This window comes from Sphaeramia orbicularis, chromosome 8, assembly GCF_902148855.1.
Source record: "Sphaeramia orbicularis chromosome 8, fSphaOr1.1, whole genome shotgun sequence".
NCBI lineage: Eukaryota > Metazoa > Chordata > Actinopteri > Kurtiformes > Apogonidae > Sphaeramia > Sphaeramia orbicularis.
Window position 1 is genome coordinate 40,395,120 of NC_043964.1, and position 27,561 is coordinate 40,422,680.

General features: G+C 47.4%; 19 non-coding genes and 4 pseudogenes across 19 annotated transcripts; 12 read left to right on the forward strand and 11 right to left on the reverse strand.

Moving 5' to 3' along the window:
• Positions 1–199: 199 nt before the first annotated feature.
• LOC115425022 (5S ribosomal RNA) lies at positions 200–318 on the forward strand. Its single transcript, XR_003936162.1, has one exon. It is a non-coding gene; the product is annotated as a 5S ribosomal RNA (ribosomal RNA).
• Positions 319–860: 542 nt separating this feature from the next.
• On the reverse strand, positions 861–980 carry LOC115425037 (uncharacterized; annotated as a pseudogene).
• A 1,593-nt stretch (positions 981–2,573) lies between these two features.
• On the forward strand, positions 2,574–2,693 carry LOC115425018 (5S ribosomal RNA). The gene has a single exon (XR_003936158.1). It is a non-coding gene; the product is annotated as a 5S ribosomal RNA (ribosomal RNA).
• Positions 2,694–3,239: 546 nt separating this feature from the next.
• LOC115425021 (5S ribosomal RNA) lies at positions 3,240–3,359 on the reverse strand. Its single transcript, XR_003936161.1, has one exon. It is a non-coding gene; the product is annotated as a 5S ribosomal RNA (ribosomal RNA).
• A 1,592-nt stretch (positions 3,360–4,951) lies between these two features.
• On the forward strand, positions 4,952–5,070 carry LOC115425016 (5S ribosomal RNA). The gene has a single exon (XR_003936156.1). It is a non-coding gene; the product is annotated as a 5S ribosomal RNA (ribosomal RNA).
• Positions 5,071–5,613: 543 nt separating this feature from the next.
• Positions 5,614–5,733, reverse strand: LOC115425026 (5S ribosomal RNA). Its single transcript, XR_003936166.1, has one exon. It is a non-coding gene; the product is annotated as a 5S ribosomal RNA (ribosomal RNA).
• Positions 5,734–7,326: 1,593 nt separating this feature from the next.
• Positions 7,327–7,445, forward strand: LOC115425034 (5S ribosomal RNA). Its single transcript, XR_003936172.1, has one exon. It is a non-coding gene; the product is annotated as a 5S ribosomal RNA (ribosomal RNA).
• Positions 7,446–7,988: 543 nt separating this feature from the next.
• LOC115425027 (5S ribosomal RNA) lies at positions 7,989–8,108 on the reverse strand. The gene has a single exon (XR_003936167.1). It is a non-coding gene; the product is annotated as a 5S ribosomal RNA (ribosomal RNA).
• A 1,592-nt stretch (positions 8,109–9,700) lies between these two features.
• LOC115425045 (5S ribosomal RNA) lies at positions 9,701–9,819 on the forward strand. The gene has a single exon (XR_003936177.1). It is a non-coding gene; the product is annotated as a 5S ribosomal RNA (ribosomal RNA).
• Positions 9,820–10,361: 542 nt separating this feature from the next.
• LOC115425028 (5S ribosomal RNA) lies at positions 10,362–10,481 on the reverse strand. Its single transcript, XR_003936168.1, has one exon. It is a non-coding gene; the product is annotated as a 5S ribosomal RNA (ribosomal RNA).
• Positions 10,482–12,072: 1,591 nt separating this feature from the next.
• On the forward strand, positions 12,073–12,191 carry LOC115425057 (5S ribosomal RNA). Its single transcript, XR_003936188.1, has one exon. It is a non-coding gene; the product is annotated as a 5S ribosomal RNA (ribosomal RNA).
• A 542-nt stretch (positions 12,192–12,733) lies between these two features.
• On the reverse strand, positions 12,734–12,853 carry LOC115425029 (5S ribosomal RNA). The gene has a single exon (XR_003936169.1). It is a non-coding gene; the product is annotated as a 5S ribosomal RNA (ribosomal RNA).
• A 1,593-nt stretch (positions 12,854–14,446) lies between these two features.
• Positions 14,447–14,565, forward strand: LOC115425012 (5S ribosomal RNA). Its single transcript, XR_003936152.1, has one exon. It is a non-coding gene; the product is annotated as a 5S ribosomal RNA (ribosomal RNA).
• A 543-nt stretch (positions 14,566–15,108) lies between these two features.
• Positions 15,109–15,228, reverse strand: LOC115425031 (5S ribosomal RNA). The gene has a single exon (XR_003936170.1). It is a non-coding gene; the product is annotated as a 5S ribosomal RNA (ribosomal RNA).
• Positions 15,229–16,819: 1,591 nt separating this feature from the next.
• LOC115425013 (5S ribosomal RNA) lies at positions 16,820–16,938 on the forward strand. The gene has a single exon (XR_003936153.1). It is a non-coding gene; the product is annotated as a 5S ribosomal RNA (ribosomal RNA).
• Positions 16,939–17,481: 543 nt separating this feature from the next.
• On the reverse strand, positions 17,482–17,601 carry LOC115425038 (uncharacterized; annotated as a pseudogene).
• Positions 17,602–19,195: 1,594 nt separating this feature from the next.
• Positions 19,196–19,314, forward strand: LOC115425014 (5S ribosomal RNA). The gene has a single exon (XR_003936154.1). It is a non-coding gene; the product is annotated as a 5S ribosomal RNA (ribosomal RNA).
• A 542-nt stretch (positions 19,315–19,856) lies between these two features.
• Positions 19,857–19,976, reverse strand: LOC115425032 (5S ribosomal RNA). Its single transcript, XR_003936171.1, has one exon. It is a non-coding gene; the product is annotated as a 5S ribosomal RNA (ribosomal RNA).
• A 1,595-nt stretch (positions 19,977–21,571) lies between these two features.
• On the forward strand, positions 21,572–21,690 carry LOC115425017 (5S ribosomal RNA). Its single transcript, XR_003936157.1, has one exon. It is a non-coding gene; the product is annotated as a 5S ribosomal RNA (ribosomal RNA).
• Positions 21,691–22,234: 544 nt separating this feature from the next.
• On the reverse strand, positions 22,235–22,354 carry LOC115425039 (uncharacterized; annotated as a pseudogene).
• A 1,595-nt stretch (positions 22,355–23,949) lies between these two features.
• Positions 23,950–24,068, forward strand: LOC115425015 (5S ribosomal RNA). Its single transcript, XR_003936155.1, has one exon. It is a non-coding gene; the product is annotated as a 5S ribosomal RNA (ribosomal RNA).
• A 542-nt stretch (positions 24,069–24,610) lies between these two features.
• Positions 24,611–24,730, reverse strand: LOC115425035 (uncharacterized; annotated as a pseudogene).
• A 1,593-nt stretch (positions 24,731–26,323) lies between these two features.
• Positions 26,324–26,442, forward strand: LOC115425019 (5S ribosomal RNA). Its single transcript, XR_003936159.1, has one exon. It is a non-coding gene; the product is annotated as a 5S ribosomal RNA (ribosomal RNA).
• The last annotated feature ends 1,119 nt before the right edge of the window (positions 26,443–27,561 follow it).

Genomic DNA, 27,561 nt, shown 5'->3' on the forward strand with positions numbered 1-27,561 from the left:
TGATTGAGATATTTTTGGAAGCAAGGAGAGAAGGCCTTGCAGGCCCTGCCGGCCCACCACTGCTGTAATGTTGCAAACCTCTGTGTTTTGTGCAGCCAGTGTGTCGGACCTTAAAGTCTTTGAGATACTTTCGGGACCTCTTCCGCTCACACGCGGCGTTAGTGAATCTCTAAAACGGGAGAGAGGGGCAGATCCCCTCGCTTACGGCCATACCACCCTGAACACGCCCGATCTCGTCTGATCTCGGAAGCAAAACAGGGTTGGGCCTGGTCAGTACTTGGATGGGAGACCGCCTGGGAATACCAGGTGCTGTAAGCTTTTACACTTTTCTGGGTGACCAGCAGAGGCTGCTGCTTCACCAGCCGACACTTTATCAACAAGAGAAAAGTACAAATCAGTTCATTCCTGAAAAAAAAAAAAAAGCTATGATGGCGGCAGACGCCAAAACCTCGGAGTCTTTCTGAAGAGGAGGGAAATAGAACTTTTCAGCTTTATTGGTGTTTGTTTCTTTATGGGAGCAGTTTTTTAGTTGGCACTGTCTAAACCTCTCCTTTTTTTGGGTTCATTCAGTGTGGACAAAGGAAACGTATTGGCATTTTGAGAGGGCTTAAGAGAAACAGTTAAGACTTGTGCGGGCGTGGAGTGGGGGTTTTTCTGGGCTGTTTTTTGGCTGGAAAGGGGGCAAACGGCGGAAACGACAACAGCACCACCCTCTCCTTCTCGTGTCTCTCCTCTCCACGACTTTTGGTCCCTTTCTCCACGGCCCTCTCTGACTTTTGGAGTGAATCAATGTATCTTTTTCTCCCGTCCATGGGTGACGATGCAGCGCCCTGTGCTGGGCACATAGAAAAAAGGGTAAAAGCTTACGGCACCTGGTATTCCCAAGGGGGTCTTCCACCCGAGTACTGACCAGGACCGACCCTGTTTTGCTTCCGAGATCAGACGAGACCGGGCGTGTTCAGGGTGGTATGGCCGTAAGCGAGGGCGGCTGTCATATTCACCCTCTTTATAGATTTCCGCACACCGAAGAGCAGGTTCTCCGCCATGTTTTCCGAAATGTCCTGTCTACATCACTCAGTATTAAAGTGGCAAAGGACAAACAAAGTGATCTGAAAAATCTCTAAAAGAGTCAAAATGAACATATGGGCCTGGAATGAATTCACCAAAAGCGTGGAACCAAGCTGGAAATAGCAGTTTGCGCGTATATTCAGTGTCTGAAGGAGGGGGAAAATGGCGGTTGGACGCTTACGGCCACGGTGAAAGCAAAGTTTCGTGAGGTAACCCTCAGATGTGTTGTGACACCATCATTTTGTTATCCTCCTGTAGTTACTTCTGTGTCTGTAATGCAGTGGCGGACCGTGCATTTCACTCCTAGGCCTTCGGTAGTGCTCTTTCTGAATCAGTCCACCACGCAGTAACTATTTTACGGTGATAAAAAAACATCTCATTATGCAGAAATGCAGTATAGAGAGCCGTGTCATCACAGATAGATAACTCCTGCAGCCACAATAAAGGCCTTTACGGAATAAAAAAAAACCCCGGGCTGCACGAGTCTGCTACTGCAGCAACAGCTGCGACACACAGAAAAAAAGCATCAATAATAACCTCATTAACTTGCAGTATTATTAAGGAAAATAGCAACATTTTACTCACCCAAAATTGGGATGAGTGGTCCGCCAAATCCATCCTCCTTTCTTTCCTCTAAAAGAGTTCAACTGCTCTGTTGCACAGATTATCCCTGCGGGCGCCGGGGGTAGTGAGTAGAGTGAAGGTGACGGACAAATCCTTTTCCTGGTTGTGGCCGGCTTGCTAGCTTCGGAATTGTCCGACCTTTCTTAACGGCCTCCAGCTTTTCTTGAAAAGTCCGCCTTGGAAATGGCTCTGACAATCAGTCTGCAACCAAATCCATTTCTTCTCCTCCCTCAGCCATTGTGGGTGGACAACACAGCTGTTAAACCAACACAACTATAATTCTGTTCATGCAGCTGGCTACAGATGCAGTTTGCTAGCTTTGGCTAGTACGCTCTCGGACCATCCAGTCAAAGGGCGTGAATACGCTGACGTTACCGTACGCCTGCTAGAGGGCCTTGGTGTGGCCAAGTCAAAATCTGATTGGTTGAAGCAACAGTTTCATCCACACTTATGTTTTGCTGGAGGGCCCGCAGAACTGATTGTGAAGGCCTCCAGGCCGCTTTCTTTGACTTTGAGCCTGCCTGGCTCCAAATGATGGCTGAAATGGGATAGGTGACGTGCTTTAGTATAAAAATACATGTCTGGAAGCAGCACAACCAGGGAAAAAGCTATGAAAGGAAGCGGACAGACCATTTGGAATTATTGAAGTATTCATGGACAAAATATAGTTAACATCCGTCTGTGATTGAGATATTTTTGGAAGCAAGGAGAGAAGGCCTTGCAGGCCCTGCCGGCCCACCACTGCTGTAATGTTGCAAACCTCTGTGTTTTGTGCAGCCAGTGTGTCGGACCTTAAAGTCTTTGAGATACTTTCGGGACCTCTTCCGCTCACACGCGGCGTTAGTGAATCTCTAAAACGGGAGAGAGGGGCAGATCCCCTCGCTTACTGGCCATACCACCCTGAACACGCCCGATCTCGTCTGATCTCGGAAGCAAAACAGGGTTGGGCCTGGTCAGTACTTGGATGGGAGACCGCCTGGGAATACCAGGTGCTGTAAGCTTTTACACTTTTCTGGGTGACCAGCAGAGGCTGCTGCTTCACCAGCCGACACTTTATCAACAAGAGAAAAGTACAAATCAGTTCATTCCTGAAAAAAAAAAAAAAAGCTATGATGGCGGCAGACGCCAAAACCTCGGAGTCTTTGTGAAGAGGAGGGAAATAGAACTTTTCAGCTTTATTGGTGTTTGTTTCTTTATGGGAGCAGTTTTTTAGTTGGCACTGTCTAAACCTCTCCTTTTTTTGGGTTCATTCAGTGTGGACAAAGGAAACGTATTGGCATTTTGAGAGGGCTTAAGAGAAACAGTTAAGACTTGTGCGGGCGTGGAGTGGGGGTTTTTCTGGGCTGTTTTTTGGCTGGAAAGGGGGCAAACGGCGGAAACGACAACAGCACCACCACCCTCTCCTTCTCGTGTCTCTCCTCTCCACGACTTTTGGTCCCTTTCTCCACGGCCCTCTCTGACTTTTGGAGTGAATCAATGTATCTTTTTCTCCCGTCCATGGGTGACGATGCAGCGCCCTGTGCTGGGCACATAGAAAAAAGGGTAAAAGCTTACGGCACCTGGTATTCCCAAGAGGGTCTTCCACCCGAGTACTGACCAGGCCCGACCCTGTTTTGCTTCCGAGATCAGACGAGACCGGGCGTGTTCAGGGTGGTATGGCCGTAAGCGAGGGCGGCTGTCATATTCACCCTCTTTATAGATTTCAGCACACCGAAGAGCAGGTTCTCCGCCATGTTTTCCGAAATGTCCTGTCTACATCACTCAGTATTAAAGTGGCAAAGGACAAACAAAGTGATCTGAAAAATCTCTAAAAGAGTCAAAATGAACATATGGGCCTGGAATGAATTCACCAAAAGCGTGGAACCAAGCTGGAAATAGCAGTTTGCGCGTATATTCAGTGTCTGAAGGAGGGGGAAAATGGCGGTTGGACGCTTACGGCCACGGTGAAAGCAAAGTTTCGTGAGGTAACCCTCAGATGTGTTGTGACACCATCATTTTGTTATCCTCCTGTAGTTACTTCTGTGTCTGTAATGCAGTGGCGGACCGTGCATTTCACTCCTAGGCCTTCGGTAGTGCTCTTTCTGAATCAGTCCACCACGCAGTAACTATTTACGGTGATAAAAAAACATCTCATTATGCAGAAATGCAGTATAGAGAGCCGTGTCATCACAGATAGATAACTCCTGCAGCCACAATAAAGGCCTTTACGGAATTAAAAAAAACCCCGGGCTGCACGAGTCTGCTACTGCAGCAACAGCTGCGACACACAGAAAAAAAGCATCAATAATAACCTCATTAACTTGCAGTATTATTAAGGAAAATAGCAACATTTTACTCACCCAAAATTGGGATGAGTGGTCCGCCAAATCCATCCTCCTTTCTTTCCTCTAAAAGAGTTCAACTGCTCTGTTGCACAGATTATCCCTGCGGGCGCCGGGGGTAGTGAGTAGAGTGAAGGTGACGGACAAATCCTTTTCCTGGTTGTGGCCGGCTTGCTAGCTTCGGAATTGTCCGACCTTTCTTAACGGCCTCCAGCTTTTCTTGAAAAGTCCGCCTTGGAAATGGCTCTGACAATCAGTCTGCAACCAAATCCATTTCTTCTCCTCCCTCAGCCATTGTGGGTGGACAACACAGCTGTTAAACCAACACAACTATAATTCTGTTCATGCAGCTGGCTACAGATGCAGTTTGCTAGCTTTGGCTAGTACGCTCTCGGACCATCCAGTCAAAGGGCGTGAATACGCTGACGTTACCGTACGCCTGCTAGAGGGCCTTGGTGTGGCCAAGTCAAAATCTGATTGGTTGAAGCAACAGTTTCATCCACACTTATGTTTTGCTGGAGGGCCCGCAGAACTGATTGTGAAGGCCTCCAGGCCGCTTTCTTTGACTTTGAGCCTGCCTGGCTCCAAATGATGGCTGAAATGGGATAGGTGACGTGCTTTAGTATAAAAATACATGTCTGGAAGCAGCATAACCAGGGAAAAAGCTATGAAAGGAAGCGGACAGACCATTTGGAATTATTGAAGTATTCATGGACAAAATATAGTTAACATCCGTCTGTGATTGAGATATTTTTGGAAGCAAGGAGAGAAGGCCTTGCAGGCCCTGCCGGCCCACCACTGCTGTAATGTTGCAAACCTCTGTGTTTTGTGCAGCCAGTGTGTCGGACCTTAAAGTCTTTGAGATACTTTCGGAACCTCTTCCGCTCACACGCGGCGTTAGTGAATCTCTAAAACGGGAGAGAGGGGCAGATCCCCTCGCTTACGGCCATACCACCCTGAACACGCCCGATCTCGTCTGATCTTGGAAGCAAAACAGGGTTGGGCCTGGTCAGTACTTGGATGGGAGACCGCCTGGGAATACCAGGTGCTGTAAGCTTTTACACTTTTCTGGGTGACCAGCAGAGGCTGCTGCTTCACCAGCCGACACTTTATCAACAAGAGAAAAGTACAAATCAGTTCATTCCTGAAAAAAAAAAAAAAGCTATGATGGCGGCAGACGCCAAAACCTCGGAGTCTTTGTGAAGAGGAGGGAAATAGAACTTTTCAGCTTTATTGGTGTTTGTTTCTTTATGGGAGCAGTTTTTTAGTTGGCACTGTCTAAACCTCTCCTTTTTTTGGGTTCATTCAGTGTGGACAAAGGAAACGTATTGGCATTTTGAGAGGGCTTAAGAGAAACAGTAAAGACTTGTGCGGGCGTGGAGTGGGGGTTTTGTCTGGGCTGTTTTTTGGCTGGAAAGGGGGCAAACGGCGGAAACGACAACAGCACCACCCTCTCCTTCTCGTGTCTCTCCTCTCCACGACTTTTGGTCCCTTTCTCCACGGCCCTCTCTGACTTTTGGAGTGAATCAATGTATCTTTTTCTCCCGTCCATGGGTGACGATGCAGCGCCCTGTGCTGGGCACATAGAAAAAAGGGTAAAAGCTTACGGCACCTGGTATTCCCAAGGGGGTCTTCCACCCGAGTACTGACCAGGCCCGACCCTGTTTTGCTTCCGAGATCAGACGAGACCGGGCGTGTTCAGGGTGGTATGGCCGTAAGCGAGGGCGGCTGTCATATTCACCCTCTTTATAGATTTCCGCACACCGAAGAGCAGGTTCTCCGCCATGTTTTCCGAAATGTCCTGTCTACATCACTCAGTATTAAAGTGGCAAAGGACAAACAAAGTGATCTGAAAAATCTCTAAAAGAGTCAAAATGAACATATGGGCCTGGAATGAATTCACCAAAAGCGTGGAACCAAGCTGGAAATAGCAGTTTGCGCGTATATTCAGTGTCTGAAGGAGGGGGAAAATGGCGGTTGGACGCTTACGGCCACGGTGAAAGCAAAGTTTCGTGAGGTAACCCTCAGATGTGTTGTGACACCATCATTTTGTTATCCTCCTGTAGTTACTTCTGTGTCTGTAATGCAGTGGCGGACCGTGCATTTCACTCCTAGGCCTTCGGTAGTGCTCTTTCTGAATCAGTCCACCACGCAGTAACTATTTTACGGTGATAAAAAAACATCTCATTATGCAGAAATGCAGTATAGAGAGCCGTGTCATCACAGATAGATAACTCCTGCAGCCACAATAAAGGCCTTTACGGAATTAAAAAAAACCCCGGGCTGCACGAGTCTGCTACTGCAGCAACAGCTGCGACACACAGAAAAAAAGCATCAATAATAACCTCATTAACTTGCAGTATTATTAAGGAAAATAGCAACATTTTACTCACCCAAAATTGGGATGAGTGGTCCGCCAAATCCATCCTCCTTTCTTTCCTCTAAAAGAGTTCAACTGCTCTGTTGCACAGATTATCCCTGCGGGCGCCGGGGGTAGTGAGTAGAGTGAAGGTGACGGACAAATCCTTTTCCTGGTTGTGGCCGGCTTGCTAGCTTCGGAATTGTCCGACCTTTCTTAACGGCCTCCAGCTTTTCTTGAAAAGTCCGCCTTGGAAATGGCTCTGACAATCAGTCTGCAACCAAATCCATTTCTTCTCCTCCCTCAGCCATTGTGGGTGGACAACACAGCTGTTAAACCAACACAACTATAATTCTGTTCATGCAGCTGGCTACAGATGCAGTTTGCTAGCTTTGGCTAGTACGCTCTCGGACCATCCAGTCAAAGGGCGTGAATACGCTGACGTTACCGTACGCCTGCTAGAGGGCCTTGGTGTGGCCAAGTCAAAATCTGATTGGTTGAAGCAACAGTTTCATCCACACTTATGTTTTGCTGGAGGGCCCGCAGAACTGATTGTGAAGGCCTCCAGGCCGCTTTCTTTGACTTTGAGCCTGCCTGGCTCCAAATGATGGCTGAAATGGGATAGGTGACGTGCTTTAGTATAAAAATACATGTCTGGAAGCAGCATAACCAGGGAAAAAGCTATGAAAGGAAGCGGACAGACCATTTGGAATTATTGAAGTATTCATGGACAAAATATAGTTAACATCCGTCTGTGATTGAGATATTTTTGGAAGCAAGGAGAGAAGGCCTTGCAGGCCCTGCCGGCCCACCACTGCTGTAATGTTGCAAACCTCTGTGTTTTGTGCAGCCAGTGTGTCGGACCTTAAAGTCTTTGAGATACTTTCGGTACCTCTTCCGCTCACACGCGGCGTTAGTGAATCTCTAAAACGGGAGAGAGGGGCAGATCCCCTCGCTTACGGCCATACCACCCTGAACACGCCCGATCTCGTCTGATCTCGGAAGCAAAACAGGGTTGGGCCTGGTCAGTACTTGGATGGGAGACCGCCTGGGAATACCAGGTGCTGTAAGCTTTTACACTTTTCTGGGTGACCAGCAGAGGCTGCTGCTTCACCAGCCGACACTTTATCAACAAGAGAAAAGTACAAATCAGTTCATTCCTGAAAAAAAAAAAAAAGCTATGATGGCGGCAGACGCCAAAACCTCGGAGTCTTTGTGAAGAGGAGGGAAATAGAACTTTTCAGCTTTATTGGTGTTTGTTTCTTTATGGGAGCAGTTTTTTAGTTGGCACTGTCTAAACCTCTCCTTTTTTTGGGTTCATTCAGTGTGGACAAAGGAAACGTATTGGCATTTTGAGAGGGCTTAAGAGAAACAGTAAAGACTTGTGCGGGCGTGGAGTGGGGGTTTTGTCTGGGCTGTTTTTTGGCTGGAAAGGGGGCAAACGGCGGAAACGACAACAGCACCACCCTCTCCTTCTCGTGTCTCTCCTCTCCACGACTTTTGGTCCCTTTCTCCACGGCCCTCTCTGACTTTTGGAGTGAATCAATGTATCTTTTTCTCCCGTCCATGGGTGACGATGCAGCGCCCTGTGCTGGGCACATAGAAAAAAGGGTAAAAGCTTACGGCACCTGGTATTCCCAAGGGGGTCTTCCACCCGAGTACTGACCAGGCCCGACCCTGTTTTGCTTCCGAGATCAGACGAGACCGGGCGTGTTCAGGGTGGTATGGCCGTAAGCGAGGGCGGCTGTCATATTCACCCTCTTTATAGATTTCCGCACACCGAAGAGCAGGTTCTCCGCCATGTTTTCCGAAATGTCCTGTCTACATCACTCAGTATTAAAGTGGCAAAGGACAAACAAAGTGATCTGAAAAATCTCTAAAAGAGTCAAAATGAACATATGGGCCTGGAATGAATTCACCAAAAGCGTGGAACCAAGCTGGAAATAGCAGTTTGCGCGTATATTCAGTGTCTGAAGGAGGGGGAAAATGGCGGTTGGACGCTTACGGCCACGGTGAAAGCAAAGTTTCGTGAGGTAACCCTCAGATGTGTTGTGACACCATCATTTTGTTATCCTCCTGTAGTTACTTCTGTGTCTGTAATGCAGTGGCGGACCGTGCATTTCACTCCTAGGCCTTCGGTAGTGCTCTTTCTGAATCAGTCCACCACGCAGTAACTATTTTACGGTGATAAAAAAACATCTCATTATGCAGAAATGCAGTATAGAGAGCCGTGTCATCACAGATAGATAACTCCTGCAGCCACAATAAAGGCCTTTACGGAATAAAAAAAAACCCCGGGCTGCACGAGTCTGCTACTGCAGCAACAGCTGCGACACACAGAAAAAAAGCATCAATAATAACCTCATTAACTTGCAGTATTATTAAGGAAAATAGCAACATTTTACTCACCCAAAATTGGGATGAGTGGTCCGCCAAATCCATCCTCCTTTCTTTCCTCTAAAAGAGTTCAACTGCTCTGTTGCACAGATTATCCCTGCGGGCGCCGGGGGTAGTGAGTAGAGTGAAGGTGACGGACAAATCCTTTTCCTGGTTGTGGCCGGCTTGCTAGCTTCGGAATTGTCCGACCTTTCTTAACGGCCTCCAGCTTTTCTTGAAAAGTCCGCCTTGGAAATGGCTCTGACAATCAGTCTGCAACCAAATCCATTTCTTCTCCTCCCTCAGCCATTGTGGGTGGACAACACAGCTGTTAAACCAACACAACTATAATTCTGTTCATGCAGCTGGCTACAGATGCAGTTTGCTAGCTTTGGCTAGTACGCTCTCGGACCATCCAGTCAAAGGGCGTGAATACGCTGACGTTACCGTACGCCTGCTAGAGGGCCTTGGTGTGGCCAAGTCAAAATCTGATTGGTTGAAGCAACAGTTTCATCCACACTTATGTTTTGCTGGAGGGCCCGCAGAACTGATTGTGAAGGCCTCCAGGCCGCTTTCTTTGACTTTGAGCCTGCCTGGCTCCAAATGATGGCTGAAATGGGATAGGTGACGTGCTTTAGTATAAAAATACATGTCTGGAAGCAGCATAACCAGGGAAAAAGCTATGAAAGGAAGCGGACAGACCATTTGGAATTATTGAAGTATTCATGGACAAAATATAGTTAACATCCGTCTGTGATTGAGATATTTTTGGAAGCAAGGAGAGAAGGCCTTGCAGGCCCTGCCGGCCCACCACTGCTGTAATGTTGCAAACCTCTGTGTTTTGTGCAGCCAGTGTGTCGGACCTTAAATCTTTGAGATACTTTCGGTACCTCTTCCGCTCACACGCGGCGTTAGTGAATCTCTAAAACGGGAGAGAGGGGCAGATCCCCTCGCTTACGGCCATACCACCCTGAACACGCCCGATCTCGTCTGATCTCGGAAGCAAAACAGGGTTGGGCCTGGTCAGTACTTGGATGGGAGACCGCCTGGGAATACCAGGTGCTGTAAGCTTTTACACTTTTCTGGGTGACCAGCAGAGGCTGCTGCTTCACCAGCCGACACTTTATCAACAAGAGAAAAGTACAAATCAGTTCATTCCTGAAAAAAAAAAAAAAGCTATGATGGCGGCAGACGCCAAAACCTCGGAGTCTTTGTGAAGAGGAGGGAAATAGAACTTTTCAGCTTTATTGGTGTTTGTTTCTTTATGGGAGCAGTTTTTTAGTTGGCACTGTCTAAACCTCTCCTTTTTTGGGTTCATTCAGTGTGGACAAAGGAAACGTATTGGCATTTTGAGAGGGCTTAAGAGAAACAGTAAAGACTTGTGCGGGCGTGGAGTGGGGGTTTTGTCTGGGCTGTTTTTTGGCTGGAAAGGGGGCAAACGGCGGAAACGACAACAGCACCACCCTCTCCTTCTCGTGTCTCTCCTCTCCACGACTTTTGGTCCCTTTCTCCACGGCCCTCTCTGACTTTTGGAGTGAATCAATGTATCTTTTTCTCCCGTCCATGGGTGACGATGCAGCGCCCTGTGCTGGGCACATAGAAAAAAGGGTAAAAGCTTACGGCACCTGGTATTCCCAAGGGGGTCTTCCACCCGAGTACTGACCAGGCCCGACCCTGTTTTGCTTCCGAGATCAGACGAGACCGGGCGTGTTCAGGGTGGTATGGCCGTAAGCGAGGGCGGCTGTCATATTCACCCTCTTTATAGATTTCAGCACACCGAAGAGCAGGTTCTCCGCCATGTTTTCCGAAATGTCCTGTCTACATCACTCAGTATTAAAGTGGCAAAGGACAAACAAAGTGATCTGAAAAATCTCTAAAAGAGTCAAAATGAACATATGGGCCTGGAATGAATTCACCAAAAGCGTGGAACCAAGCTGGAAATAGCAGTTTGCGCGTATATTCAGTGTCTGAAGGAGGGGGAAAATGGCGGTTGGACGCTTACGGCCACGGTGAAAGCAAAGTTTCGTGAGGTAACCCTCAGATGTGTTGTGACACCATCATTTTGTTATCCTCCTGTAACGACTTCTGTGTCTGTAATGCAGTGGCGGACCGTGCATTTCACTCCTAGGCCTTCGGTAGTGCTCTTTCTGAATCAGTCCACCACGCAGTAACTATTTTACGGTGATAAAATACATCTCATTATGCAGAAATGCAGTATAGAGAGCCGTGTCATCACAGATAGATAACTCCTGCAGCCACAATAAAGGCCTTTACGGAATAAAAAAAACCCCGGGCTGCACGAGTCTGCTACTGCAGCAACAGCTGCGACACACAGAAAAAAAGCATCAATAATAACCTCATTAACTTGCAGTATTATTAAGGAAAATAGCAACATTTTACTCACCCAAAATTGGGATGAGTGGTCCGCCAAATCCATCCTCCTTTCTTTCCTCTAAAAGAGTTCAACTGCTCTGTTGCACAGATTATCCCTGCGGGCGCCGGGGGTAGTGAGTAGAGTGAAGGTGACGGACAAATCCTTTTCCTGGTTGTGGCCGGCTTGCTAGCTTCGGAATTGTCCGACCTTTCTTAACGGCCTCCAGCTTTTCTTGAAAAGTCCGCCTTGGAAATGGCTCTGACAATCAGTCTGCAACCAAATCCATTTCTTCTCCTCCCTCAGCCATTGTGGGTGGACAACACAGCTGTTAAACCAACACAACTATAATTCTGTTCATGCAGCTGGCTACAGATGCAGTTTGCTAGCTTTGGCTAGTACGCTCTCGGACCATCCAGTCAAAGGGCGTGAATACGCTGACGTTACCGTACGCCTGCTAGAGGGCCTTGGTGTGGCCAAGTCAAAATCTGATTGGTTGAAGCAACAGTTTCATCCACACTTATGTTTTGCTGGAGGGCCCGCAGAACTGATTGTGAAGGCCTCCAGGCCGCTTTCTTTGACTTTGAGCCTGCCTGGCTCCAAATGATGGCTGAAATGGGATAGGTGACGTGCTTTAGTATAAAAATACATGTCTGGAAGCAGCATAACCAGGGAAAAAGCTATGAAAGGAAGCGGACAGACCATTTGGAATTATTGAAGTATTCATGGACAAAATATAGTTAACATCCGTCTGTGATTGAGATATTTTTGGAAGCAAGGAGAGAAGGCCTTGCAGGCCCTGCCGGCCCACCACTGCTGTAATGTTGCAAACCTCTGTGTTTTGTGCAGCCAGTGTGTCGGACCTTAAAATTTTTGAGATACTTTCGGGACCTCTTCCGCTCACACGCGGCGTTAGTGAATCTCTAAAACGGGAGAGAGGGGCAGATCCCCTCGCTTACGGCCATACCACCCTGAACACGCCCGATCTCGTCTGATCTCGGAAGCAAAACAGGGTTGGGCCTGGTCAGTACTTGGATGGGAGACCGCCTGGGAATACCAGGTGCTGTAAGCTTTTACACTTTTCTGGGTGACCAGCAGAGGCTGCTGCTTCACCAGCCGACACTTTATCAACAAGAGAAAAGTACAAATCAGTTCATTCCTGAAAAAAAAAAAAAAGCTATGATGGCGGCAGACGCCAAAACCTCGGAGTCTTTGTGAAGAGGAGGGAAATAGAACTTTTCAGCTTTATTGGTGTTTGTTTCTTTATGGGAGCAGTTTTTTAGTTGGCACTGTCTAAACCTCTCCTTTTTTGGGTTCATTCAGTGTGGACAAAGGAAACGTATTGGCATTTTGAGAGGGCTTAAGAGAAACAGTAAAGACTTGTGCGGGCGTGGAGTGGGGGTTTTGTCTGGGCTGTTTTTTGGCTGGAAAGGGGGCAAACGGCGGAAACGACAGCAGCACCACCCTCTCCTTCTCGTGTCTCTCCTCTCCACGACTTTTGGTCCCTTTCTCCACGGCCCTCTCTGACTTTTGGAGTGAATCAATGTATCTTTTTCTCCCGTCCATGGGTGACGATGCAGCGCCCTGTGCTGGGCACATAGAAAAAAGGGTAAAAGCTTACGGCACCTGGTATTCCCAAGGGGGTCTTCCACCCGAGTACTGACCAGGCCCGACCCTGTTTTGCTTCCGAGATCAGACGAGACCGGGCGTGTTCAGGGTGGTATGGCCGTAAGCGAGGGCGGCTGTCATATTCACCCTCTTTATAGATTTCCGCACACCGAAGAGCAGGTTCTCCGCCATGTTTTCCGAAATGTCCTGTCTACATCACTCAGTATTAAAGTGGCAAAGGACAAACAAAGTGATCTGAAAAATCTCTAAAAGAGTCAAAATGAACATATGGGCCTGGAATGAATTCACCAAAAGCGTGGAACCAAGCTGGAAATAGCAGTTTGCGCGTATATTCAGTGTCTGAAGGAGGGGGAAAATGGCGGTTGGACGCTTACGGCCACGGTGAAAGCAAAGTTTCGTGAGGTAACCCTCAGATGTGTTGTGACACCATCATTTTGTTATCCTCCTGTAGTTACTTCTGTGTCTGTAATGCAGTGGCGGACCGTGCATTTCACTCCTAGGCCTTCGGTAGTGCTCTTTCTGAATCAGTCCACCACGCAGTAACTATTTTACGGTGATAAAAAAACATCTCATTATGCAGAAATGCAGTATAGAGAGCCGTGTCATCACAGATAGATAACTCCTGCAGCCACAATAAAGGCCTTTACGGAATTAAAAAAAACCCCGGGCTGCACGAGTCTGCTACTGCAGCAACAGCTGCGACACACAGAAAAAAAGCATCAATAATAACCTCATTAACTTGCAGTATTATTAAGGAAAATAGCAACATTTTACTCACCCAAAATTGGGATGAGTGGTCCGCCAAATCCATCCTCCTTTCTTTCCTCTAAAAGAGTTCAACTGCTCTGTTGCACAGATTATCCCTGCGGGCGCCGGGGGTAGTGAGTAGAGTGAAGGTGACGGACAAATCCTTTTCCTGGTTGTGGCCGGCTTGCTAGCTTCGGAATTGTCCGACCTTTCTTAACGGCCTCCAGCTTTTCTTGAAAAGTCCGCCTTGGAAATGGCTCTGACAATCAGTCTGCAACCAAATCCATTTCTTCTCCTCCCTCAGCCATTGTGGGTGGACAACACAGCTGTTAAACCAACACAACTATAATTCTGTTCATGCAGCTGGCTACAGATGCAGTTTGCTAGCTTTGGCTAGTACGCTCTCGGACCATCCAGTCAAAGGGCGTGAATACGCTGACGTTACCGTACGCCTGCTAGAGGGCCTTGGTGTGGCCAAGTCAAAATCTGATTGGTTGAAGCAACAGTTTCATCCACACTTATGTTTTGCTGGAGGGCCCGCAGAACTGATTGTGAAGGCCTCCAGGCCGCTTTCTTTGACTTTGAGCCTGCCTGGCTCCAAATGATGGCTGAAATGGGATAGGTGACGTGCTTTAGTATAAAAATACATGTCTGGAAGCAGCATAACCAGGGAAAAAGCTATGAAAGGAAGCGGACAGACCATTTGGAATTATTGAAGTATTCATGGACAAAATATAGTTAACATCCGTCTGTGATTGAGATATTTTTGGAAGCAAGGAGAGAAGGCCTTGCAGGCCCTGCCGGCCCACCACTGCTGTAATGTTGCAAACCTCTGTGTTTTGTGCAGCCAGTGTGTCGGACCTTAAAATCTTTGAGATACTTTCGGTACCTCTTCCGCTCACACGCGGCGTTAGTGAATCTCTAAAACGGGAGAGAGGGGCAGATCCCCTCGCTTACGGCCATACCACCCTGAACACGCCCGATCTCGTCTGATCTCGGAAGCAAAACAGGGTTGGGCCTGGTCAGTACTTGGATGGGAGACCGCCTGGGAATACCAGGTGCTGTAAGCTTTTACACTTTTCTGGGTGACCAGCAGAGGCTGCTGCTTCACCAGCCGACACTTTATCAACAAGAGAAAAGTACAAATCAGTTCATTCCTGAAAAAAAAAAAAAAGCTATGATGGCGGCAGACGCCAAAACCTCGGAGTCTTTGTGAAGAGGAGGGAAATAGAACTTTTCAGCTTTATTGGTGTTTGTTTCTTTATGGGAGCAGTTTTTTAGTTGGCACTGTCTAAACCTCTCCTTTTTTTGGGTTCATTCAGTGTGGACAAAGGAAACGTATTGGCATTTTGAGAGGGCTTAAGAGAAACAGTAAAGACTTGTGCGGGCGTGGAGTGGGGGTTTTGTCTGGGCTGTTTTTTGGCTGGAAAGGGGGCAAACGGCGGAAACGACAACAGCACCACCCTCTCCTTCTCGTGTCTCTCCTCTCCACGACTTTTGGTCCCTTTCTCCACGGCCCTCTCTGACTTTTGGAGTGAATCAATGTATCTTTTTCTCCCGTCCATGGGTGACGATGCAGCGCCCTGTGCTGGGCACATAGAAAAAAGGGTAAAAGCTTACGGCACCTGGTATTCCCAAGGGGGTCTTCCACCCGAGTACTGACCAGGCCCGACCCTGTTTTGCTTCCGAGATCAGACGAGACCGGGCGTGTTCAGGGTGGTATGGCCGTAAGCGAGGGCGGCTGTCATATTCACCCTCTTTATAGATTTCCGCACACCGAAGAGCAGGTTCTCCGCCATGTTTTCCGAAATGTCCTGTCTACATCACTCAGTATTAAAGTGGCAAAGGACAAACAAAGTGATCTGAAAAATCTCTAAAAGAGTCAAAATGAACATATGGGCCTGGAATGAATTCACCAAAAGCGTGGAACCAAGCTGGAAATAGCAGTTTGCGCGTATATTCAGTGTCTGAAGGAGGGGGAAAATGGCGGTTGGACGCTTACGGCCACGGTGAAAGCAAAGTTTCGTGAGGTAACCCTCAGATGTGTTGTGACACCATCATTTTGTTATCCTCCTGTAGTTACTTCTGTGTCTGTAATGCAGTGGCGGACCGTGCATTTCACTCCTAGGCCTTCGGTAGTGCTCTTTCTGAATCAGTCCACCACGCAGTAACTATTTTACGGTGATAAAAAACATCTCATTATGCAGAAATGCAGTATAGAGAGCCGTGTCATCACAGATAGATAACTCCTGCAGCCACAATAAAGGCCTTTACGGAATAAAAAAAAACCCCGGGCTGCACGAGTCTGCTACTGCAGCAACAGCTGCGACACACAGAAAAAAGCATCAATAATAACCTCATTAACTTGCAGTATTATTAAGGAAAATAGCAACATTTTACTCACCCAAAATTGGGATGAGTGGTCCGCCAAATCCATCCTCCTTTCTTTCCTCTAAAAGAGTTCAACTGCTCTGTTGCACAGATTATCCCTGCGGGCGCCGGGGGTAGTGAGTAGAGTGAAGGTGACGGACAAATCCTTTTCCTGGTTGTGGCCGGCTTGCTAGCTTCGGAATTGTCCGACCTTTCTTAACGGCCTCCAGCTTTTCTTGAAAAGTCCGCCTTGGAAATGGCTCTGACAATCAGTCTGCAACCAAATCCATTTCTTCTCCTCCCTCAGCCATTGTGGGTGGACAACACAGCTGTTAAACCAACACAACTATAATTCTGTTCATGCAGCTGGCTACAGATGCAGTTTGCTAGCTTTGGCTAGTACGCTCTCGGACCATCCAGTCAAAGGGCGTGAATACGCTGACGTTACCGTACGCCTGCTAGAGGGCCTTGGTGTGGCCAAGTCAAAATCTGATTGGTTGAAGCAACAGTTTCATCCACACTTATGTTTTGCTGGAGGGCCCGCAGAACTGATTGTGAAGGCCTCCAGGCCGCTTTCTTTGACTTTGAGCCTGCCTGGCTCCAAATGATGGCTGAAATGGGATAGGTGACGTGCTTTAGTATAAAAATACATGTCTGGAAGCAGCATAACCAGGGAAAAAGCTATGAAAGGAAGCGGACAGACCATTTGGAATTATTGAAGTATTCATGGACAAAATATAGTTAACATCCGTCTGTGATTGAGATATTTTTGGAAGCAAGGAGAGAAGGCCTTGCAGGCCCTGCCGGCCCACCACTGCTGTAATGTTGCAAACCTCTGTGTTTTGTGCAGCCAGTGTGTCGGACCTTAAAATCTTTGAGATACTTTCGGTACCTCTTCCGCTCACACGCGGCGTTAGTGAATCTCTAAAACGGGAGAGAGGGGCAGATCCCCTCGCTTACGGCCATACCACCCTGAACACGCCCGATCTCGTCTGATCTCGGAAGCAAAACAGGGTTGGGCCTGGTCAGTACTTGGATGGGAGACCGCCTGGGAATACCAGGTGCTGTAAGCTTTTACACTTTTCTGGGTGACCAGCAGAGGCTGCTGCTTCACCAGCCGACACTTTATCAACAAGAGAAAAGTACAAATCAGTTCATTCCTGAAAAAAAAAAAAAAGCTATGATGGCGGCAGACGCCAAAACCTCGGAGTCTTTCTGAAGAGGAGGGAAATAGAACTTTTCAGCTTTATTGGTGTTTGTTTCTTTATGGGAGCAGTTTTTTAGTTGGCACTGTCTAAACCTCTCCTTTTTTTGGGTTCATTCAGTGTGGACAAAGGAAACGTATTGGCATTTTGAGAGGGCTTAAGAGAAACAGTAAAGACTTGTGCGGGCGTGGAGTGGGGGTTTTGTCTGGGCTGTTTTTTGGCTGGAAAGGGGGCAAACGGCGGAAACGACAACAGCACCACCCTCTCCTTCTCGTGTCTCTCCTCTCCACGACTTTTGGTCCCTTTCTCCACGGCCCTCTCTGACTTTTGGAGTGAATCAATGTATCTTTTTCTCCCGTCCATGGGTGACGATGCAGCGCCCTGTGCTGGGCACATAGAAAAAAGGGTAAAAGCTTACGGCACCTGGTATTCCCAAGGGGGTCTTCCACCCGAGTACTGACCAGGACCGACCCTGTTTTGCTTCCGAGATCAGACGAGACCGGGCGTGTTCAGGGTGGTATGGCCGTAAGCGAGGGCGGCTGTCATATTCACCCTCTTTATAGATTTCAGCACACCGAAGAGCAGGTTCTCCGCCATGTTTTCCGAAATGTCCTGTCTACATCACTCAGTATTAAAGTGGCAAAGGACAAACAAAGTGATCTGAAAAATCTCTAAAAGAGTCAAAATGAACATATGGGCCTGGAATGAATTCACCAAAAGCGTGGAACCAAGCTGGAAATAGCAGTTTGCGCGTATATTCAGTGTCTGAAGGAGGGGGGAAAATGGCGGTTGGACGCTTACGGCCACGGTGAAAGCAAAGTTTCGTGAGGTAACCCTCAGATGTGTTGTGACACCATCATTTTGTTATCCTCCTGTAACGACTTCTGTGTCTGTAATGCAGTGGCGGACCGTGCATTTCACTCCTAGGCCTTCGGTAGTGCTCTTTCTGAATCAGTCCACCACGCAGTAACTATTTTACGGTGATAAAATAACATCTCATTATGCAGAAATGCAGTATAGAGAGCCGTGTCATCACAGATAGATAACTCCTGCAGCCACAATAAAGGCCTTTACGGAATAAAAAAAAACCCCGGGCTGCACGAGTCTGCTACTGCAGCAACAGCTGCGACACACAGAAAAAAAGCATCAATAATAACTTCATTAACTTGCAGTATTATTAAGGAAAATAGCAACATTTTACTCACCCAAAATTGGGATGAGTGGTCCGCCAAATCCATCCTCCTTTCTTTCCTCTAAAAGAGTTCAACTGCTCTGTTGCACAGATTATCCCTGCGGGCGCCGGGGGTAGTGAGTAGAGTGAAGGTGACGGACAAATCCTTTTCCTGGTTGTGGCCGGCTTGCTAGCTTCGGAATTGTCCGACCTTTCTTAACGGCCTCCAGCTTTTCTTGAAAAGTCCGCCTTGGAAATGGCTCTGACAATCAGTCTGCAACCAAATCCATTTCTTCTCCTCCCTCAGCCATTGTGGGTGGACAACACAGCTGTTAAACCAACACAACTATAATTCTGTTCATGCAGCTGGCTACAGATGCAGTTTGCTAGCTTTGGCTAGTACGCTCTCGGACCATCCAGTCAAAGGGCGTGAATACGCTGACGTTACCGTACGCCTGCTAGAGGGCCTTGGTGTGGCCAAGTCAAAATCTGATTGGTTGAAGCAACAGTTTCATCCACACTTATGTTTTGCTGGAGGGCCCGCAGAACTGATTGTGAAGGCCTCCAGGCCGCTTTCTTTGACTTTGAGCCTGCCTGGCTCCAAATGATGGCTGAAATGGGATAGGTGACGTGCTTTAGTATAAAAATACATGTCTGGAAGCAGCATAACCAGGGAAAAAGCTATGAAAGGAAGCGGACAGACCATTTGGAATTATTGAAGTATTCATGGACAAAATATAGTTAACATCCGTCTGTGATTGAGATATTTTTGGAAGCAAGGAGAGAAGGCCTTGCAGGCCCTGCCGGCCCACCACTGCTGTAATGTTGCAAACCTCTGTGTTTTGTGCAGCCAGTGTGTCGGACCTTAAAGTCTTTGAGATACTTTCGGGACCTCTTCCGCTCACACGCGGCGTTAGTGAATCTCTAAAACGGGAGAGAGGGGCAGATCCCCTCGCTTACGGCCATACCACCCTGAACACGCCCGATCTCGTCTGATCTCGGAAGCAAAACAGGGTTGGGCCTGGTCAGTACTTGGATGGGAGACCGCCTGGGAATACCAGGTGCTGTAAGCTTTTACACTTTTCTGGGTGACCAGCAGAGGCTGCTGCTTCACCAGCCGACACTTTATCAACAAGAGAAAAGTACAAATCAGTTCATTCCTGAAAAAAAAAAAAAAGCTATGATGGCGGCAGACGCCAAAACCTCGGAGTCTTTCTGAAGAGGAGGGAAATAGAACTTTTCAGCTTTATTGGTGTTTGTTTCTTTATGGGAGCAGTTTTTTAGTTGGCACTGTCTAAACCTCTCCTTTTTTTGGGTTCATTCAGTGTGGACAAAGGAAACGTATTGGCATTTTGAGAGGGCTTAAGAGAAACAGTTAAGACTTGTGCGGGCGTGGAGTGGGGGTTTTTCTGGGCTGTTTTTTGGCTGGAAAGGGGGCAAACGGCGGAAACGACAACAGCACCACCCTCTCCTTCTCGTGTCTCTCCTCTCCACGACTTTTGGTCCCTTTCTCCACGGCCCTCTCTGACTTTTGGAGTGAATCAATGTATCTTTTTCTCCCGTCCATGGGTGACGATGCAGCGCCCTGTGCTGGGCACATAGAAAAAAGGGTAAAAGCTTACGGCACCTGGTATTCCCAAGGGGGTCTTCCACCCGAGTACTGACCAGGCCCGACCCTGTTTTGCTTCCGAGATCAGACGAGACCGGGCGTGTTCAGGGTGGTATGGCCGTAAGCGAGGGCGGCTGTCATATTCACCCTCTTTATAGATTTCCGCACACCGAAGAGCAGGTTCTCCGCCATGTTTTCCGAAATGTCCTGTCTACATCACTCAGTATTAAAGTGGCAAAGGACAAACAAAGTGATCTGAAAAATCTCTAAAAGAGTCAAAATGAACATATGGGCCTGGAATGAATTCACCAAAAGCGTGGAACCAAGCTGGAAATAGCAGTTTGCGCGTATATTCAGTGTCTGAAGGAGGGGGAAAATGGCGGTTGGACGCTTACGGCCACGGTGAAAGCAAAGTTTCGTGAGGTAACCCTCAGATGTGTTGTGACACCATCATTTTGTTATCCTCCTGTAGTTACTTCTGTGTCTGTAATGCAGTGGCGGACCGTGCATTTCACTCCTAGGCCTTCGGTAGTGCTCTTTCTGAATCAGTCCACCACGCAGTAACTATTTTACGGTGATAAAAAAACATCTCATTATGCAGAAATGCAGTATAGAGAGCCGTGTCATCACAGATAGATAACTCCTGCAGCCACAATAAAGGCCTTTACGGAATTAAAAAAAAACCCCGGGCTGCACGAGTCTGCTACTGCAGCAACAGCTGCGACACACAGAAAAAAAGCATCAATAATAACCTCATTAACTTGCAGTATTATTAAGGAAAATAGCAACATTTTACTCACCCAAAATTGGGATGAGTGGTCCGCCAAATCCATCCTCCTTTCTTTCCTCTAAAAGAGTTCAACTGCTCTGTTGCACAGATTATCCCTGCGGGCGCCGGGGGTAGTGAGTAGAGTGAAGGTGACGGACAAATCCTTTTCCTGGTTGTGGCCGGCTTGCTAGCTTCGGAATTGTCCGACCTTTCTTAACGGCCTCCAGCTTTTCTTGAAAAGTCCGCCTTGGAAATGGCTCTGACAATCAGTCTGCAACCAAATCCATTTCTTCTCCTCCCTCAGCCATTGTGGGTGGACAACACAGCTGTTAAACCAACACAACTATAATTCTGTTCATGCAGCTGGCTACAGATGCAGTTTGCTAGCTTTGGCTAGTACGCTCTCGGACCATCCAGTCAAAGGGCGTGAATACGCTGACGTTACCGTACGCCTGCTAGAGGGCCTTGGTGTGGCCAAGTCAAAATCTGATTGGTTGAAGCAACAGTTTCATCCACACTTATGTTTTGCTGGAGGGCCCGCAGAACTGATTGTGAAGGCCTCCAGGCCGCTTTCTTTGACTTTGAGCCTGCCTGGCTCCAAATGATGGCTGAAATGGGATAGGTGACGTGCTTTAGTATAAAAATACATGTCTGGAAGCAGCACAACCAGGGAAAAAGCTATGAAAGGAAGCGGACAGACCATTTGGAATTATTGAAGTATTCATGGACAAAATATAGTTAACATCCGTCTGTGATTGAGATATTTTTGGAAGCAAGGAGAGAAGGCCTTGCAGGCCCTGCCGGCCCACCACTGCTGTAATGTTGCAAACCTCTGTGTTTTGTGCAGCCAGTGTGTCGGACCTTAAAATCTTTGAGATACTTTCGGTAACCTCTTCCGCTCACACGCGGCGTTAGTGAATCTCTAAAACGGGAGAGAGGGGCAGATCCCCTCGCTTACGGCCATACCACCCTGAACACGCCCGATCTCGTCTGATCTTGGAAGCAAAACAGGGTTGGGCCTGGTCAGTACTTGGATGGGAGACCGCCTGGGAATACCAGGTGCTGTAAGCTTTTACACTTTTCTGGGTGACCAGCAGAGGCTGCTGCTTCACCAGCCGACACTTTATCAACAAGAGAAAAGTACAAATCAGTTCATTCCTGAAAAAAAAAAAAAAGCTATGATGGCGGCAGACGCCAAAACCTCGGAGTCTTTGTGAAGAGGAGGGAAATAGAACTTTTCAGCTTTATTGGTGTTTGTTTCTTTATGGGAGCAGTTTTTTAGTTGGCACTGTCTAAACCTCTCCTTTTTTTGGGTTCATTCAGTGTGGACAAAGGAAACGTATTGGCATTTTGAGAGGGCTTAAGAGAAACAGTAAAGACTTGTGCGGGCGTGGAGTGGGGGTTTTGTCTGGGCTGTTTTTTGGCTGGAAAGGGGGCAAACGGCGGAAACGACAAGCAGCACCACCCTCTCCTTCTCGTGTCTCTCCTCTCCACGACTTTTGGTCCCTTTCTCCACGGCCCTCTCTGACTTTTGGAGTGAATCAATGTATCTTTTTCTCCCGTCCATGGGTGACGATGCAGCGCCCTGTGCTGGGCACATAGAAAAAAGGGTAAAAGCTTACGGCACCTGGTATTCCCAAGGGGGTCTTCCACCCGAGAACTGACCAGGACCGACCCTGTTTTGCTTCCGAGATCAGACGAGACCGGGCGTGTTCAGGGTGGTATGGCCGTAAGCGAGGGCGGCTGTCATATTCACCCTCTTTATAGATTTCCGCACACCGAAGAGCAGGTTCTCCGCCATGTTTTCCGAAATGTCCTGTCTACATCACTCAGTATTAAAGTGGCAAAGGACAAACAAAGTGATCTGAAAAATCTCTAAAAGAGTCAAAATGAACATATGGGCCTGGAATGAATTCACCAAAAGCGTGGAACCAAGCTGGAAATAGCAGTTTGCGCGTATATTCAGTGTCTGAAGGAGGGGGAAAATGGCGGTTGGACGCTTACGGCCACGGTGAAAGCAAAGTTTCGTGAGGTAACCCTCAGATGTGTTGTGACACCATCATTTTGTTATCCTCCTGTAGTTACTTCTGTGTCTGTAATGCAGTGGCGGACCGTGCATTTCACTCCTAGGCCTTCGGTAGTGCTCTTTCTGAATCAGTCCACCACGCAGTAACTATTTTACGGTGATAAAAAAACATCTCATTATGCAGAAATGCAGTATAGAGAGCCGTGTCATCACAGATAGATAACTCCTGCAGCCACAATAAAGGCCTTTACGGAATTAAAAAAAAACCCCGGGCTGCACGAGTCTGCTACTGCAGCAACAGCTGCGACACACAGAAAAAAAGCATCAATAATAACCTCATTAACTTGCAGTATTATTAAGGAAAATAGCAACATTTTACTCACCCAAAATTGGGATGAGTGGTCCGCCAAATCCATCCTCCTTTCTTTCCTCTAAAAGAGTTCAACTGCTCTGTTGCACAGATTATCCCTGCGGGCGCCGGGGGTAGTGAGTAGAGTGAAGGTGACGGACAAATCCTTTTCCTGGTTGTGGCCGGCTTGCTAGCTTCGGAATTGTCCGACCTTTCTTAACGGCCTCCAGCTTTTCTTGAAAAGTCCGCCTTGGAAATGGCTCTGACAATCAGTCTGCAACCAAATCCATTTCTTCTCCTCCCTCAGCCATTGTGGGTGGACAACACAGCTGTTAAACCAACACAACTATAATTCTGTTCATGCAGCTGGCTACAGATGCAGTTTGCTAGCTTTGGCTAGTACGCTCTCGGACCATCCAGTCAAAGGGCGTGAATACGCTGACGTTACCGTACGCCTGCTAGAGGGCCTTGGTGTGGCCAAGTCAAAATCTGATTGGTTGAAGCAACAGTTTCATCCACACTTATGTTTTGCTGGCAGGGCCCGCAGAACTGATTGTGAAGGCCTCCAGGCCGCTTTCTTTGACTTTGAGCCTGCCTGGCTCCAAATGATGGCTGAAATGGGATAGGTGACGTGCTTTAGTATAAAAATACATGTCTGGAAGCAGCATAACCAGGGAAAAAGCTATGAAAGGAAGCGGACAGACCATTTGGAATTATTGAAGTATTCATGGACAAAATATAGTTAACATCCGTCTGTGATTGAGATATTTTTGGAAGCAAGGAGAGAAGGCCTTGCAGGCCCTGCCGGCCCACCACTGCTGTAATGTTGCAAACCTCTGTGTTTTGTGCAGCCAGTGTGTCGGACCTTAAAATCTTTGAGATACTTTCGGAACCTCTTCCGCTCACACGCGGCGTTAGTGAATCTCTAAAACGGGAGAGAGGGGCAGATCCCCTCGCTTACGGCCATACCACCCTGAACACGCCCGATCTCGTCTGATCTCGGAAGCAAAACAGGGTTGGGCCTGGTCAGTACTTGGATGGGAGACCGCCTGGGAATACCAGGTGCTGTAAGCTTTTACACTTTTCTGGGTGACCAGCAGAGGCTGCTGCTTCACCAGCCGACACTTTATCAACAAGAGAAAAGTACAAATCAGTTCATTCCTGAAAAAAAAAAAAAGCTATGATGGCGGCAGACGCCAAAACCTCGGAGTCTTTCTGAAGAGGAGGGAAATAGAACTTTTCAGCTTTATTGGTGTTTGTTTCTTTATGGGAGCAGTTTTTTAGTTGGCACTGTCTAAACCTCTCCTTTTTTTGGGTTCATTCAGTGTGGACAAAGGAAACGTATTGGCATTTTGAGAGGGCTTAAGAGAAACAGTAAAGACTTGTGCGGGCGTGGAGTGGGGGTTTTGTCTGGGCTGTTTTTTGGCTGGAAAGGGGGCAAACGGCGGAAGCGACAGCAGCACCACCCTCTCCTTCTCGTGTCTCTCCTCTCCACGACTTTTGGTCCCTTTCTCCATGGCCCTCTCTGACTTTTGGAGTGAATCAATGTATCTTTTTCTCCCGTCCATGGGTGACGATGCAGCGCCCGTTGCTGGGCACATAGAAAAAAGGGTAAAAGCTTACGGCACCTGGTATTCCCAAGGGGGTCTTCCACCCGAGTACTGACCAGGCCCGACCCTGTTTTGCTTCCGAGATCAGACGAGATTGGGCGTGTTCAGGGTGGTATGGCCGTAAGCGAGGGCGGCTGTCATATTCACCCTCTTTATAGATTTCCGCACACCGAAGAGCAGGTTTTCCGCCATGTTTTCCGAAATGTCCTGTCTACATCACTCAGTATTAAAGTGGCAAAGGACAAACAAAGTGATCTGAAGAATCTCTAAAAGAGTCAAAATGAACATATGGGCCTGGAATGAATTCACCAAAAGCGTGGAACCAAGCTGGAAATAGCAGTTTGCGCGTATATTCAGTGTCTGAAGGAGGGGGAAAATGGCGGTTGGACGCTTACGGCCACGGTGAAAGCAAAGTTTCGTGAGGTAACCCTCAGATGTGTTGTGACACCATCATTTTGTTATCCTCCTGTAATGACTTCTGTGTCTGTAATGCAGTGGCGGACCGTGCATTTCACTCCTTGGCCTTCGGTAGTGCTCTTTCTGAATCAGTCCACCACGCAGTAACTATTTTACGGTGATAAAAAAACATCTCATTATGCAGAAATGCAGTAAAGAGAGCCGTGTCATCACAGATAGATAACTCCTGCAGCCACAATAAAGGCCTTTACGGAATAAAAAAAAACCCCGGGCTGCACGAGTCTGCTACTGCAGCAACAGCTGCGACACACAGAAAAAAAGCATCAATAATAACTTCATTAACTTGCAGTATTATTAAGGAAAATAGCAACATTTTACTCACCCAAAATTGGGATTTGTGGTCCGCCAAATCCATCCTCCTTTCTTTCCTCTAAAAGAGTTCAACTGCTCTGTTGCACAGATTATCCCTGCGGGCGCCGGGGGTAGTGAGTAGAGTGAAGGTGACGGACAAATCCTTTTCCTGGTTGTGGCCGGCTTGCTAGCTTCGGAATTGTCCGACCTTTCTTAACGGCCTCCAGCTTTTCTTGAAAAGTCCGCCTTGGAAATGGCTCTGACAATCAGTCTGCAACCAAATCCATTTCTTCTCCTCCCTCAGCCATTGTGGGTGGACAACACAGCTGTTAAACCAACACAACTATAATTCTGTTCATGCAGCTGGCTACAGATGCAGTTTGCTAGCTTTGGCTAGTACGCTCTCGGACCATCCAGTCAAAGGGCGTGAATACGCTGACGTTACCGTACGCCTGCTAGAGGGCCTTGGTGTGGCCAAGTCAAAATCTGATTGGTTGAAGCAACAGTTTCATCCACACTTATGTTTTGCTGGAGGGCCCGCAGAACTGATTGTGAAGGCCTCCAGGCCGCTTTCTTTGACTTTGAGCCTGCCTGGCTCCAAATGATGGCTGAAATGGGATAGGTGACGTGCTTTAGTATAAAAATACATGTCTGGAAGCAGCACAACAAGGGAAAAAGCTATGAAAGGAAGCGGACAGACCATTTGGAATTATTGAAGTATTCATGGACAAAATATAGTTAACATCCGTCTGTGATTGAGATATTTTTGGAAGCAAGGAGAGAAGGCCTTGCAGGCCCTGCCGGCCCACCACTGCTGTAATGTTGCAAACCTCTGTGTTTTGTGCAGCCAGTGTGTCGGACCTTAAAGTCTTTGAGATACTTTCGGGACCTCTTCTGCTCACACGCGGCGTTAGTTAATCTCTAAAATGGGAGAGAGGGGCAGATCCCCTCGCTTACGGCCATACCACCCTGAACACGCCCCATCTCGTCTGATCTCGGAAGCAAAACAGGGTTGGGCCTGGTCAGTACTTGGATGGGAGACCGCCTGGGAATACCAGGTGCTGTAAGCTTTTACACTTTTCTGGGTGACCAGCAGAGGCTGCTGCTTCACCAGCCGACACTTTATCAACAAGAGAAAAATACAAATCAGTTCATTCCTGAAAAAAAAAAAGCTATGATGGCGGCAGACGCCAAAACCTCGGAGTCTTTGTGAAGAGGAGGGAAATAGAACTTTTCAGCTTTATTGGTGTTTGTTTCTTTATGGGAGCAGTTTTTTAGTTGGCACTGTCTAAACCTCTCCTTTTTTTGGGTTCATTCAGTGTGGACAAAGGAAACGTATTGGTAAACCAACACAACTATAATTCTGTTCATGCAGCTGGCTACAGATGCAGTTTGCTAGCTTTGGCTAGTACGCTCTCGGACCATACAGTCAAAGGGTGTGAATAGCTACGAAAAGCTATGAAAGGAAGCGGACAGACCATTTGGATTTTTTAAATTAAGTATTCATGGACAAAGTATAATTAACATCAGTCTTTGATTCAGATATTTTTTTAGGCAAGCAGAGAAGGCCTTGCAGGCCCTGCCGGCCCACCACTTTTAGATTATTGCCTTTACCCCCATTATTAGATCCTTAGAGATTCTTAACCTTTCCCTTCTTTTATAGATCCTTATTTTAAGGTTTTCAGATCCATCAGGCTCCACTGGTTTGCTTTTTCTCTTCCCCCAGTATTGTTTAAGGCATTATCAGCCAGACCACCTGTCCTTGAAGCAGCCATTTTGAAACATCATGAGTCATCGTGGCCTTGTTCATTCTGGTGTGGGAATCCCTATTAAGTGTTTGGTTTGATCATTCTCTAACAGATCTAGATTACATTGGTGCTTTAAACCTTGGTTTAGGGTTAAAATTAAGGTTAGATTCGAGCTTAATATTCCCATAAACCTGAGGTTTAGGGTTAGGGCAAGGATAAGGTAAGGGCTAGACTAAATGATTCCTCCCTCTGGTCTGGAGCGGTATTGCAGATGGGATTCCTACCTGAACCCATTAGGTTGTATTGACGTAAAGCAATTGTGTAGTTTAAAGGATTTTGCATGTCATGTTAAAACTACATAATTTTTAACCAATAAACACGAATTAATATAATATAGAAGCTACATCTTTTATTTTTGTTGTTAAAACAGACACCCATATT